The sequence below is a fragment of the Ovis aries genome, chromosome 11 (genome assembly GCF_016772045.2).
Source record: "Ovis aries strain OAR_USU_Benz2616 breed Rambouillet chromosome 11, ARS-UI_Ramb_v3.0, whole genome shotgun sequence".
In the NCBI taxonomy this organism is placed as follows: domain Eukaryota; kingdom Metazoa; phylum Chordata; class Mammalia; order Artiodactyla; family Bovidae; genus Ovis; species Ovis aries.
Genome location: NC_056064.1, coordinates 40,562,371 through 40,575,812, shown reverse-complemented (window position 1 = coordinate 40,575,812; position 13,442 = coordinate 40,562,371). Strand labels below are relative to the sequence as shown.

The 13,442-nt window shown below is 47.0% G+C and overlaps 1 long non-coding RNA gene across 1 annotated transcript; it reads left to right on the top strand.

Annotated features, from left to right (window-relative positions):
* The first annotated feature begins 923 nt into the window (after positions 1 to 923).
* On the top strand, positions 924 to 2,305 carry LOC132657347 (uncharacterized). Its single transcript, XR_009595349.1, has 2 exons — positions 924 to 1,390; positions 1,560 to 2,305. It is a non-coding gene; the product is annotated as an uncharacterized LOC132657347 (long non-coding RNA).
* The last annotated feature ends 11,137 nt before the right edge of the window (positions 2,306 to 13,442 follow it).

Here is a 13,442-nt window from a genome sequence, read left to right as displayed (position 1 = left end):
CTCTTTTTAAGCACCAATGCTTTTCTCCTAAACCTTAAAATGATTTTTTAAGGAGAAAGGATTAGAAGAAAATAACTTCTCTTTAAAGAACACAGTAAAATTCTCTTTAAAGAAGACAGTAAAGAATCTGACAAGCAGCAGACCAGAGTTTGATCCCTGGGTCAGGAAGATGTCCTGGAGAAGGGAATGGCAACCTACTCCAGTAACCTTGCCTGGAGAATTCCATGGAGAGGGAGCCTGGTGGACTACAGTCCACGGGATCACAAAGAGTCAGACATGACTTAGCAACTAAGACACACACACACATGCACAAACAGACTGATAATCTAGTCATCTCCCAGATATTTGTGTAGATGGAAACATCCACACATAGGGCATTCCAAGTCAAAAACAGCAGCTCTGTGTGTTTAAATCATTTTGTTGGTATTCTCAGTCTTACAAAACAGTTCTCACAGCATACCTAATGAACCGTAACCATCGTCCAAAGTACATAACTTCACAACAAACGGGGAGCACGTGAGATAACTGGTAAAAGATCCCACCAGGATGGTATCTGTCCTGAACACTCTGCAACCCAGCTGAACCCAACACATCAGCAATAGGCGTTATACCTGGAAGCAGGGGGCTGATGCAAATAAGGCACCGGGAAACTCGCGCTTATCAGAATAGCTGCTTTGAGTTGGCTGCAGCCATGCTAATGCAAAAAGGAGGATCTGAACAGGTCTCCGGTTGTGTTTTTTTTTTAAATAATTTATTTCTTTATTTTATTTCTGGCTGTGCCGGGTCTTCACTGCTGCGAGGGTTTTCTCTGGTGGCAGCGAGCAGGGGCTGCTCCCCCGTGGCGCTGCGCACGTTTCGCATCGCAGTGAGTTCTCTTGTTGCAGGCCACAGGCTCTGGGATGCATAGGCTTCAGTAGCTTGGCTTCCGGGCTCTGGAGCGCAGGCTTGACAGTTGTGGCTCTCAGGCTCCACTGCTCCAAGGTATGTGGGATCTTCCTCGACCAGGGATTGAACCCTCGTTTGGCAGGTGGATTCTTGACCACTAAGCCACCAGGGAAGACCTCCCCTTGTATTGATACTAGAATTATTGTAGCAAGATTTTTTTTTTTTTTTTACTGTCACCACCCACTTTGAAGGTACATTTTATGATTTCTGACTTAAGCTCCTGTGAAAGTGAAAGTGTTAGTCGCTCAGTCATGTCTGACTCTTTGTGACCCTATGGACAGTTGCGCACCAGGCTCCTCCTTCCATGAAATTCTCCAGGCAAGAATACTGGAGTGGGTGGCCAGTTCCCTTCTCCAGGGGAACTTCCTGACCCAGGGATGGAACCTGGGTCTCCTCAGTTGCAGAGATTCTTTACCATCTGAGCCACCAGGGAAGCCCTCCTAAGGTAGGCCTGTAAACCAGGTGGAAGTTGACAGACACGTTTGTTCTGCTGTGGCTGAAAGTGTTCTGGGTCCATGCAACCTGGGTGTCCTGCCATCAGGACAATTAGTGCTGGGAGGCTTGAGAGCCTGAAACTAAACCGCGGTTTATTAATCCATGATTTGCTTTCTCAGGAGCAAGAAACAGAGAGGGCTCTCAGCAGCAGACTTGTGGACCACCTAACTCCCTCTTCTCCAGCAGGGGTCGGTTCCCTGACACTTGGCGGGGAGGGGCTGTTTTCTGACTCACTCTGGCCGGAGGCAGAACCCCTTTGTCCGATGGTGTCGGAGTGATATTACCTCCCAACTTGGAGAGCAGACAGACGTTCCATCCATCGCGCACCTGTGCTGTGCCTCCGGCGCCCTCTACAGGACATGTTAAGAACTGGATGCTGGGAACCGGCCCCCTTTACTTGGGACTGAGTAGGGATTTCAGGGCTAAAACTGGGAAAGTCCTGGACAAGCTGAGATACACTGGCCACCCCATTAAATAAATGGGGACCTAAATCTGGTTGTAGGGACATGATCGTCATCATTATGTTATGGCTGAAGTCCAGGGATGGGGAAGGGACAACACAGACCTGGATTCTAAGGAAAGAGGTGCAGAGGTTACGTAGCAGGAAGAAATAAGCTGTTGAATAATGAGGCTCTTTACCCTGAGTCAAAGCTCTCAGCCCTAAAGCAGAGCCATGTATCAGATTCTACAGCCCAGGCTGGGGAAAGAACAGGGGACTGGAGACTTACATTTTTCCTCGTGAGCTGTGAATCATTCTTTTGATTTTCATTCACTTGACAAACAGCTGCTGAAATCTGTTATGTTCCAAGAACCCTCCTGCTGCTGCTACTAAGTCCTGGGCACCAGTAATAAAGATCCAACACGACATGGCCCCTTGCCTTTTGTCTGGTAAAGGAGATGTCTGTCCAAATGGTCAGAGCCCAGCGGATGCACACCTGCATGAATCAAAGACGTTGCAAAAATGTGCCCTGGAAAGGCCTTCTCCCTACAGAGCAATGAGTGAGGCATTCCTTTCAGTGGGTACTTGAGCATGGCAGTAACTGACTGGCAGGAGTCAGGCCCAGGGCCAGGGGGCAGAGGAGCATAAGACGGCTCATTGGAGTCCTTTGAACTCTGCTCTGAAGCTAGCCCACCTTCTGCCTGACCCCCAGGGACTGACAGAGCCCAGGAAATTTCTAGCCAGAGGAGGTTGGCTAAGTAAATTATGATACTGAAAGTATTTTCCGAGTTAATGCTGGTAAGAAAGAACATGTAGCAAGGTGGGGCTATACATACACTCTCAGATTGCTTCCTATGTCTCAGTCACTCAGCTGTGTCTGACTTTTTGCAACCCCATGTACTGCAGCCCACCAGGCCCCTCTGTTCATGGAATTTCCCAGGCAAGAATATTGGAGTGGGTTGCCATTTCCTCCTCCAGGGGACCTTCCCAACCCAGAGATCTAACCCACGTTTCCTGCATTGACAGGTGGATTCTTTACCACTGAGCCACCTGGGTAGCCAACACTCTCAGACTGCTGCTGCTGCTGCTAAGTTGCTTCAGTCGTGTCCGACTCTGTGCGACCCCAGAGACAGCAGCCCACCAGGCTCCCCCGTCCCTGGGATTCTTCAGGCAAGAACACTGGAGTGGGTTGCCATTTCCTTCTCCAGTGCATGAAAGTGAAAAGTGAAAGTGAAGTCGCTCAGTCGTGTCTGACTCTTTGCGACCCCATGGACTGCAGCCTACCAGGCTCCTCCATCCATGGGATTTTCCAGGCAAGAGTACTGGAGTGGGTTGCCATTGCCTTCTCGGTGTTGGAGTCATATTCCCATACAATTAAATACGCATCCAGAGAAAAACTAGAAGGGAAAACACAGAAACCGGATCCAGTGAATTTGTAGTAAGATTAGGGGTAATCTTTTATTCCTCTTGGCAAAACTGGGTTTCATATAGTTAAGTCATTTTCACCATAAACAAGGGAAATATCTTTAGTGTTATAAAGTTCACATGGACTACATTCTAATAAAAAACTGCAGTTTAAAAAAAAAAAAAAAAAACAGTGCTGCTATAAATTAAACCTGTTACAAAAGAAAAAAAGAACAGTCCTGGATTAACACATCTGAAGTTACCCAGGAAGAGAAGAAACAAAAGCCTGTACAGGGGAATTAATTCTCCTTTCAACTCATGGGGCTTAATTATTTTGTCCGTCTTCCCACCCAACTGGTGCCAGAGGTGGCGTCGCAACACCCAGGCCAGAAGCAAATCCAGTGGCCAAAGATGCTGGATTAGCTGAGCTGGCCTCCAGGCAAGCTGGGAGATGTAATAAGAGCTGGTGTCCTTCCAAGAGATGATCTCTGAAGGAAAACAATCCCAGGCTGCCATCAAAATGAAGAGATGGAGACAGATTCAGCTCCTGGGCTGAGCTAAGCTGAGTGACAACTTGCTATAGCCCTGAGGCGGGTGTGAAGATGACTAAGGAGGGAGGGTCCTCAGGGTGAGGGCCGAGCTCAGGGGGTGGGAAGGTGGGTCCAGTACCTCATAGCTCCTCCCACATACCACAGGCTCCACCAACTCCTCCTTGGTACTTCACAAAAGGTGTGAGATTGTTTCAGTTTTAAACAGGATGCTTCCTGTTCGTCCAGTTTCAAGACTCCAGGGATGCCAATGAATCCCCATCACACTGTCTCCAGCCAGTGCCCATCCCAGGACCCTAGGCTTCCCGTGGACTGAAGAGAAGGAAGTAGGTAATTAACTAGGACATTTGACTAGTGGTTGAACTGACTCTGTCCCTGAGCTGTATCCATTTGGAAACATGGTTCTAGGGTCAAAGGGGGCCCCCTTGGAGGTTGCCCAGCACCCTGGCTCCTTGTATTTACCTCCATCTCTGGCCCTAGAAAGCCAGAAGAAGCTGGAACACACCTGGATGGAGCCTCCCTGGCCTCATCTGGAAACTGACTTCTCCCTTCCCCCATGCCTGCAGGCCAACAAATTCCTCCAGGGCCCAGACCCTGCTGGCAAAGATTTCTGCCCCCTTCCTCCTGCCCAGATCAGTGAACTGCTCTGTCATTTTCAAATCACCCTGACTGGGTGCCCTTGACCCTAATCCTGATAAGATTCTGCTCTCCTAGATCTTGGGGTAGGATGGGGGAGGGGCAGGATTTACCCTGAACATTTCTTCCTGGCTCCCTCTCGAGCCTCTTACTCAGAAATACACGAACAAACTGCCTTTCCTCCAGAAAAGATGGTAGATAGAGGTGGAGGAGCCAGTGACAGATCTCCACCCATTCATTCAACGCTTACTGACGGTTTGAGAGTTCTGTGATGGAGCACACTCAGAGATGAGGGGTCCTGGGCCCTTGGAGAAAGAGGAGAGAAATGCACTGACTGTCTCTACCAAAGGCCACATGCATGGTCCCATGAGTCAGGGGAGGGAAACAAACTTTCCTGTGTGCAGACACTAAGGAAGGCTTCAGAAGTGTGGTATCTGAGCTGGTTCTGAAAGGTCAGTGGGAGATAGAGAGAGGGCACTATGGGAGGCAAGGAAGGACCTGTGGAAAGTTTGGCACAGAGACAGAAAGGGGCAGCAACTAAAACTGAGTTCCCCTAAAACTGAGTTCTTCTGCCAAGCTTATGGTTAACCTCCTTATCCAAAATTTCATCCCCTTTCTTTTCCTACACCTGTTACCCTTCCAGATTGAGGAGTATCACAAAAAGGGGGGGATTATAACCAAGCAGGACCCAATGGGGCCTTCCTGGGAAGACCCCCCACAACATGTCCTCTACCTGCCTCTCAGTTGTAGAAAAACTTCAGCCTCCTAGACTTTCCCAAAAAAACAAATTTAATTAGAGAAGTGAGAAAATGCAAAAATCAAGGAAAACAGTCAAGGAAGACAAAATAACTGTAGCTTAGCAATTAAACGAAGTCAAGGACACTTAGTCCCTCCTCAAGGGCTATAGGTCATGTTCTGAGCCATGTCCTTGAGCTATTTCACAGATAACTGAAACCCCCACCAGATGGAAGATGCTAACTACATGCTGACCACAAGCACGTAACCCCAGACTGGTTGGAACCAGAAGGTTGATGATGTTAATCCTTGATTATCTCACCACCAACCAATCAGAAGAATGTCCACAAGTTGATCATATACCACGCAACCCTCTCCCTCACCCTTTCTTTAAAAATCTTTCCTTGAAAGCCATCGTGGGGTTTGGGGGTTTTGAGCTTTAGCCACCTGTACTCCTTTCTTGGTGCCCTGCAATAAACGCTGCACTTTCCTTCACCACAACCTGGGGTCAGGAGATTGACTTCAGATTCAAGTTGGGTTTGATCACACAATAAGCCAGTTGCTCAAGTGGAGGGGGGATACTCTGGAGGGTTCTGATTCCAAACCCAGGCTGAATCTCAGCCTCCACTTGGTCCTCCTGGCTGGGAGGTAGAGGAATGAGTTGTTATGGGAGACTATTAAAGCAACAAGACAGGTTAAAACATGCCTACTGGACTCTGGTAAGACCACCCCTTTCTCAGTAGGAGATAATGCAATCAAAATTTCTCAGAGGCCCTGGGCTTTGAGGTAGGGAATCCCCAGCACCCAGGAGAGTCCCGTGGCTGGAAAGGTCAGCAGATGGTGGTGACTCAGCACTAGGAAGACCAATGTTTCTGTCCTGTTTGGCCGAAGAGCTCTGGCCAAAGGACTGTTGGCTCAGATCCCTAGTCCCAGAGACCTTTCTCCACCAGATACGGATTAGCTTCAATCCAGATTCCCTGAAGAAACTCAGAAACCCAAAGCACCTCTCTAGAATGGCTCTGAAGAACTACTATCAAGATAGCCAGTCCCCAGCCCTTGCCTCCTGCCTAAGGAGCACCTACTCTCTGCAAATGAGAGTGAAATCAGGCGGCTCAGAATCCTGCCTCCCACCTGGGGGAGCTCTGAGAACCAAATGAGGCAATCCATGGATGCCGGTGAGCTATAGAAAGTACAAGGCTCTGTTCAACGCCTAGGGGGTTTTCGGTTGTTATCTGTAAGGCGAGAGATGCTATACTAAATTCTCCCCCTCCTGTTTTCACTTCCTCTTCTTTCACTTTACCCTGGGAAGGGGAAAATCCTGTATAGATTAACAGCTGATGTGTAAAAGTACCCAAACAACATTCTTCAAGTGGCATTTTAAGAGCGTCCTCTGGTCACAGACACGTGACTGGGTTCTGACGTTTCAGACTCGAGACCTGAAGAACTGCTAGATCAGAACCAACTTGGGGGTGGAGGTGCCCATAGGTCCAGTGTGCCACTCTATTGCTCTCTCAGAGGGTCTCCCGCCTGTGTCTGGACACCTCTAAATGAACAGTAGGTGCTGTCGGCATATCCAGGCGGCCCCACTGACATTAGCTCTGCGTTATGCTAGACAGTGTGGACAGGCTCACCATCCTCTGGTCCTGGGTGGGGCCTGGTAGGAAGTCATGGGTACAGAGAGCCCAAGAATGCCCTAACCCTGCCAGCCTTTTCTCCCTTACACAAGTCCCCAAGTAAGCCAGACCAACCAAGGACAGCTCAATGGGATTTGCTGTCCCCAAGCCATGCCAGCACCAATAATGTCACCAAGATCTGGGGACAGTTCCTACATCTACTAGGGTTAATGATAACACATATCATAACCTATATGGGGAAGAATCTGAAAAAGAGTAGATACAGGTATATGTATAACTGAATCACTTTACTGTACATCTGAAACTAGCACACTATTGTCAACAACTCTACTCCAATATAAAGGAAAAATTTAAATAAATAAATAGAAATTACTACTAATAATAACTACATCTGTGCCATACATTTACTATGGAGTCAGGCCCTCGGGTGAGCCTGGCTGGGAGTGAACGATGAAGGAGTTAGTAAGAAGAAAAGATACTATCAGTGGGTTTGGGTGGTGAGGAAGCTGGGAGTGGGGAAGTATGGCTGGAGGGTAGCTCAGCCTGCCTTTGGGAGATGCCAGACCTTCACACAGTCATCCTGAATGCTCCCCCTGGTCTCGCCCCAGCCTCACAAATGCCTACCCTGCCATCAAGATGCAGCCCACCTGTGCCCACCTCCGAGAAGCTTTTCCCAGCACCTCTGTTTCCAGGTGGTGTGAGACGCTCGCCATCTGTGGTTTTTGCATTGTGTGTTTCCTCCCAAGGATGTGGTCTCAACCTGAGTCACCATGGTACCCCTGGAGCCCCACTCAGGGAGGGTATTCAAAAATACTGGTTGACATTCATCACTGTACCCCAGTGACGATTGGACGCAGTATATTACAGAAGAGATGGGTGTTCCATGAATGGATGAATACCAAGGGGGTCCAGGGCAGCACACGACCATGGGACAGGCACCCAGCCTTATACCACTTTGTTCTCCACAGAGTTTTGCAGTGAAGAGACCACTTCATTGGAAAGACCAGCTCAGCTCAACATTTGAGAATTACTCATTTAGCAAATACTTACTGAGCTCCGACGATGTGCCAGGCTGGGTTCTGGGTGAACCCAGACAAGACACAAAACCCTTTGCCCTCAAGAAATGTACATTCAAGAGGGAATGAGACCAACTGTTCTTTGTGTCGTGTAAACACATTCCTTCTCCTCACACCTCCTCCTTGCTCACCCAGGAGGCCCCGGTAATGCCCTGCCTCTGGCGTTCATTCTTCGGACTGCAACTCATGAAGCGTAACAAGGGGAGTGCCATGGTGCCATTTCAGTCGTGAGCGACAGATGCAAGGGAGGTGGCACTTTTGCTTCCTGGTCCCCATCCTCACTCTGCACCCACTGACAGTGTCTTCTGCCAAGGGGTGGAAGCAGCCCTCATAATTAAAATGAATTAAATAAAGCCAGCTTTTCATAATTGAATGACGCAGAAATGACCTGAGGACCACGCTTGCCCTGGGCACCTTGGCATCGGGCCTTAGGTGCATCACTGACCTGGGCTTCCTCCTCAGGTGCATGACTTGCTTCCCTGGCCACTGGTTCCCAGCAGAGAGTGCTGTTTTACAGGCATTTGGAGAAGGGTTGCCAGCCTCCAGGATTAATGTCTGCTGGAATGTGGGTGTTGTTCCTCGGCAGCATTTCCTACTTTCCTGGGTGGCACAACTCTCTCACTAGGCACTGGAGATGGGTGCTGAAAGACACCCAAAACTCACTTGCACCAAATGAGGGGGCGTGCATCCGCCTTTGAGACCGGTCCTATGTGGTTTTCCTACAGAGCTAGGTATGCAGTACCATCTCATCACAGACTCACGTTAAAAGAAAAAAAAAAAAGAAACATAAAATGCACAAGAACTGTTTCGAGTCATTACGCGGTGAATTGTTGCAAACTGATCTGTCCTTTTTTACAGCAGATTATCTTAACTGGGTTGGCATGTTGTGGATGTGAAAAATGTTTGGCATGAATTACGTCCTTCCCAGATTCACTTTTCCTGTGTCCTCACTAAAGTGGAGGGGTTGCTAGCTCCTAGAAGTAGCAATCATTTACATAACACTTTTCACGCCCACGGCACGAGGGAGGGGTGTCAATACAATCCGTCACCAGAAGAAAGCCTTACAATTTCTGCAATCACGGGGAATTCAAAGGATGGCAAGTAAAAAGCAATATACACTCAGCATGGCACAATTAATAAGTATTATTCTCTTGATCCTTTTCCCATTTCTGCCAGTAAAACGGACCTCAGCGGGTCTGCATTCTGCTTTGTGATGCCAGCTGATAAAGTCACCAACCTACCCACCCCACTGCTCCCCAATGCAGGCCAGCATCATAAACACCAGTATCTAGGAAGGAACTACAGACAATGGCTTGTCTGCCCCGAAGCTGGGGAGGGAGAAGTGCCACTCTATATCCAAAAAATACTTCAAAGAATCAGATTTAATAAGGTGTCAGGTTGAAGATTTTCACAAGAATATAAATCTTATTCTCCAGGGTGATGTGTGGACTCACATGATTTTTTCGTTCCTCTTTCAGGCCGGACTTGATTTGAACGAATCTGACCCTGGACACATTTGATCAACGAAAGGGTCTGGTGAGATCCCTAAAGCTTTAGAAATGGTTGCCTGAAAGACAACCATAAAAAGGGGCCTGAAAGACATCTGTGAATCTGACTGGTTTTCTCACTTGAGGATAGGTTGTCTTAGAAATCACACTGGAGCTGACATCTCAGCATCCCTCAACTGTCCTATGGGCTTTCTCTGTCAAATCACAGGAAGATCACTCAATTTTCCCCTTCTCCCACCTGCACGAAAGAGCAAATGAAACCTAAGTGTTTCCCCTACTGAAGCACCCTTTGGATCATTTAAAACCCACACGGATGGCATCGTCTCCCCACCTCCTCTCTCCCTAGAAGCCCTCCTGGTCCAACTTCCCTTTTTGATCCTTCAGAGTCTTCAGCATGAAACAAGAAAAGTACCTCTCTATCACTAAGTCCCTGACTCTTGGCTTTGTTTTATCAAAGACTTCTCCTCATCAGGAACAGACAGTGGGGCAGAAAAAGAGGGGAGTGAGGGATGAAGAAAGTAATCATCACCAATCACTAAGAATCACTCATGAAAAAGCAGCATCTCAATTAAAACAATTAAGTGCTCATCAAGCTCAGTCTCACAGTATAAAGTCAAATATTGAATTTCAGTTGCCCCGTAAGGCCTGAGATTCTTAATTAGTCAGACATAAACTGTACAGCTGGTTCATTCTTAGGACACTTTGGGGCTTCTCAGAAGCGGCAGTGCCCTCTCACCCACAATGTATCCCCACCAAAAAAAAAAAAAAAGATACATTCTTACAAGTATAATCTACCTGATTCTGAGAATTCTTTTGGCTCAGTTTGCTCAAGTTTATGTAACCAATTACTATGCCCTTGAATCTCATACCATTTCCTCCCATAAGACTACGTCTCTGTCCCAAACTTGGTCAATCAAAATGTCACTATCCATTGGCTGATGTTAGACACATTCTTCTGACAGACCACCACGCAACCATTAAAAGTGATATTGTGGAAGAATATTTAATGATGAGGAGGAAAGTTCATCAGATACTTGTCAAGTGAAAATTGCAGGTTTGAAAACAACAGGTGCCATAAGGTGTAAGCCCACTTTAGAAGGTTTTTAATATATATATAATATAATATATATAGCATATAATATATATATAGCACAGATATGATCATCTCTTAGTGGTTTTATTTTCCTTCTTGGGCTTTTCAGCAGTTCACATTTTATGAATATTTTTATCATTGAAAAAGTGTAAATAGAAAATAGAGGAGGGTGTGTCAACCCACTTCAGCACTCTTGCCTGGAGAATGCCAGGGATAGATGAGCCGGGAGGGCTACAGCCCTACAGGTTTGCCTACAGTCCATAGGCAAACAGTCGGACATGACTGAAGCAACTTAGCACGGACGCACACAAATAGAAAACATTCTACTTGTTATAGGCTGTGTGCCCCCTGCCACCCGTTAATGTGGCTAAGTCCTAACCTCCAATACCTCAGAATGTATTTGGAGATAGGGCCTTTAAAAGACAATTAAAGTCAAATTAGGTCATTTGGGTAGGCTCTAATCCAATATGACTAGTATCTTTATAAGGAGATGGTGTTAGGATATAGACCGTGGAATGAGCATGTGAATACACAGCAAGAAGGCATCCATCTGCAAGCCCCAGAAGGAGGTCTCAGAAGAAACCAGTCTTGCCAAATCCTTGATTCTAGGACTTCTAGCCTCTAGACTGTGAGAAAATAAATACCCATTGTGTATTCGACCCAGTTTGTTTTGGCAACCAGAGCAAAGAATACACCACTCATCCACCAAAGACTTTCCCCAAGGCCAAGCCTGCCATGAAACCACCTCTCACCCTCAAACTTCCCCTCCCTCTGTCTTTCTGTTGCTACTGCTCTGTGTCACTTGGCCTTGTTTAGAATACATTTGCTCACACTACCCCCTGCTGCATTGTAAGCTTCCTGAGGATGAAGTCCACGTGCTAATCACCTTTTTCTATCCCACCCCTGCTGGTTCAGAAGGCCTGGGAGTTCTCAGTGAATGGCCATTGAAATAACCAAGGAACAGGAATGGCATTGGGGGTCAGACCACCTAGAGGTTTTCTGGTGGTGGTGTTGTGTGTATGTGTGTATGTGTTGGAGGTGGGTGTGGTTTTTCCAGGAGGGTGCCACCTCTTACCAGCTGTGTGATCTTGGGGGCGGTCACACTTCACACCCAAACCTGAAGAGTTTACAAAGCATTTTCATATGTAGCCTCTCATTTGGTTGTCATAACAATCCACCACTATCGCCCATTGTTTCCTCCAGTTCACAGGTAAGGTAACCATGCTCAACGAAGGCAGAGAAACAAAACATTCCATTGTGAACATTTACAATAATAGCTAAAATGTGCTGAGGGCCTGGTATGGCACTGAATGCTTTTCGTGGCTTGTCCCAATTAATCCTTACAAGGAGCCTGAGAGGGAGGAACTGTCACTAGAGCTTTCTTACAGGTAAACGGAGGCTCAGAGAAGTCACCTGAGATCACAGGGCTAAAAAGGATGGAGTGGAGCTTAAACACAGGCTTGATAGCCACAACCCACACTTAGAACCAATGCCGCCTCCTCCTCACATAAATCAGTACATTTTGTTATTGTTCAGTCGCCCTGTCATGTCCGACTCTTTTGAGACACCATGGGTTGGGATTTTCCAGGCAATACTGGGGTGAGTTGCCATTTCCTTTCTCCAAGGGATCTTCCCGACTCAGGGATCCAATCCTTGTCTCCTGCCCTCATCTGCGTTGCAGGCAGATTCTTCACCAGTGAGAGCCACCACATAAAGAGGGTCCTAAATGAGAGATTCAGACAGGAATTGCTCCAAAATTCAGAGACGGAGTTGGTCTAGACAGTCTTCTTAAATAAGACAAGGTTCGAGCCAAGTCTTTTCAGACATAGCTGAGTAGAGAGGATGGGGTGGGGCCCGCCTGCCTCGCTTCATGCTGTTTACCACTGAGTCTCACAAGTCAAATTTAACCACCCAGTTTAACTCCTCATATCCCTCTGGAATCACCAGGCTCTACCAGCACCAGGCTGGGAGGTGCAGGGACGCACAGAGGATGAAGTGGAAGATCCCTGCCCATGAGAAGACCAGTCTCCTGCGTAGAACAATAGGGCCCAAGAGGATGTGAATCAGTTATGATGCCGTGACTTCAAGGGTCTATCCAGGACCTTTGGGGAAAGCCCTGGTCTGAATTCTGCCACTGGTTTTCTATGAGACTTTAGGTATCTCGTGGCCTCAACTTCTGCACCTGGAAACAGAATCACTGAATATGTATTACAGAATGATTTCTATAGGCTACCCTCTATGATTTACATCCTATTTCTTCTCCCCCTCTCTCTCTACCTCTCTCTCTTCCTCTTCTTTTTTGTTAAAAATAGGAATTTAATGTTAAAGACAGCGGTCAAAGCAAAAAAAAAAGTTTAAAAGTCGGCAACATACAGATAAAAGTCACAGGAGCCAATAGACACTCAAGAAAGATGCTTGTTAAACACAAGATTAATTAATCCATTCTCCTAGGCCCACCTCATGGTTCCACACAATCAAAAACACTAACTCGGGCAATAAAATGTAAGCAAGGCAGCTATTTCTTGAAGATGGAGATATAAATAGCAGCAATTGCCATTTACATCCTGCTGGGATGAAGGATGCTTTCAGAAGAGACGGTGTAAATGGATTAACCATTTCCTAGGGAAGCCAGAGGAAGACGTTTGAGTCTACAACAATATGTGATACCTAGAACAGCACCCACCTGCCTCCGGCGCTAAACTCATGGGGGCCTCTCCTAAATTCTTTCTGCCCCTAGTGCTGGACCTTATCCCACTGGAACAGACACCTTAGCAGTGGGGATAGGTTTCTCTTGGCTTGTTTCTTGTTAGATTCAAAAGATAAGAGGAATTCCTAAGGAATTGGATGGGCAGTATTTTCTTAAGAACAGAAGTTGAGTAAATAGAAACAATACCCTGGGACCAGTTGACAACACAGCCTGTTTCAATTC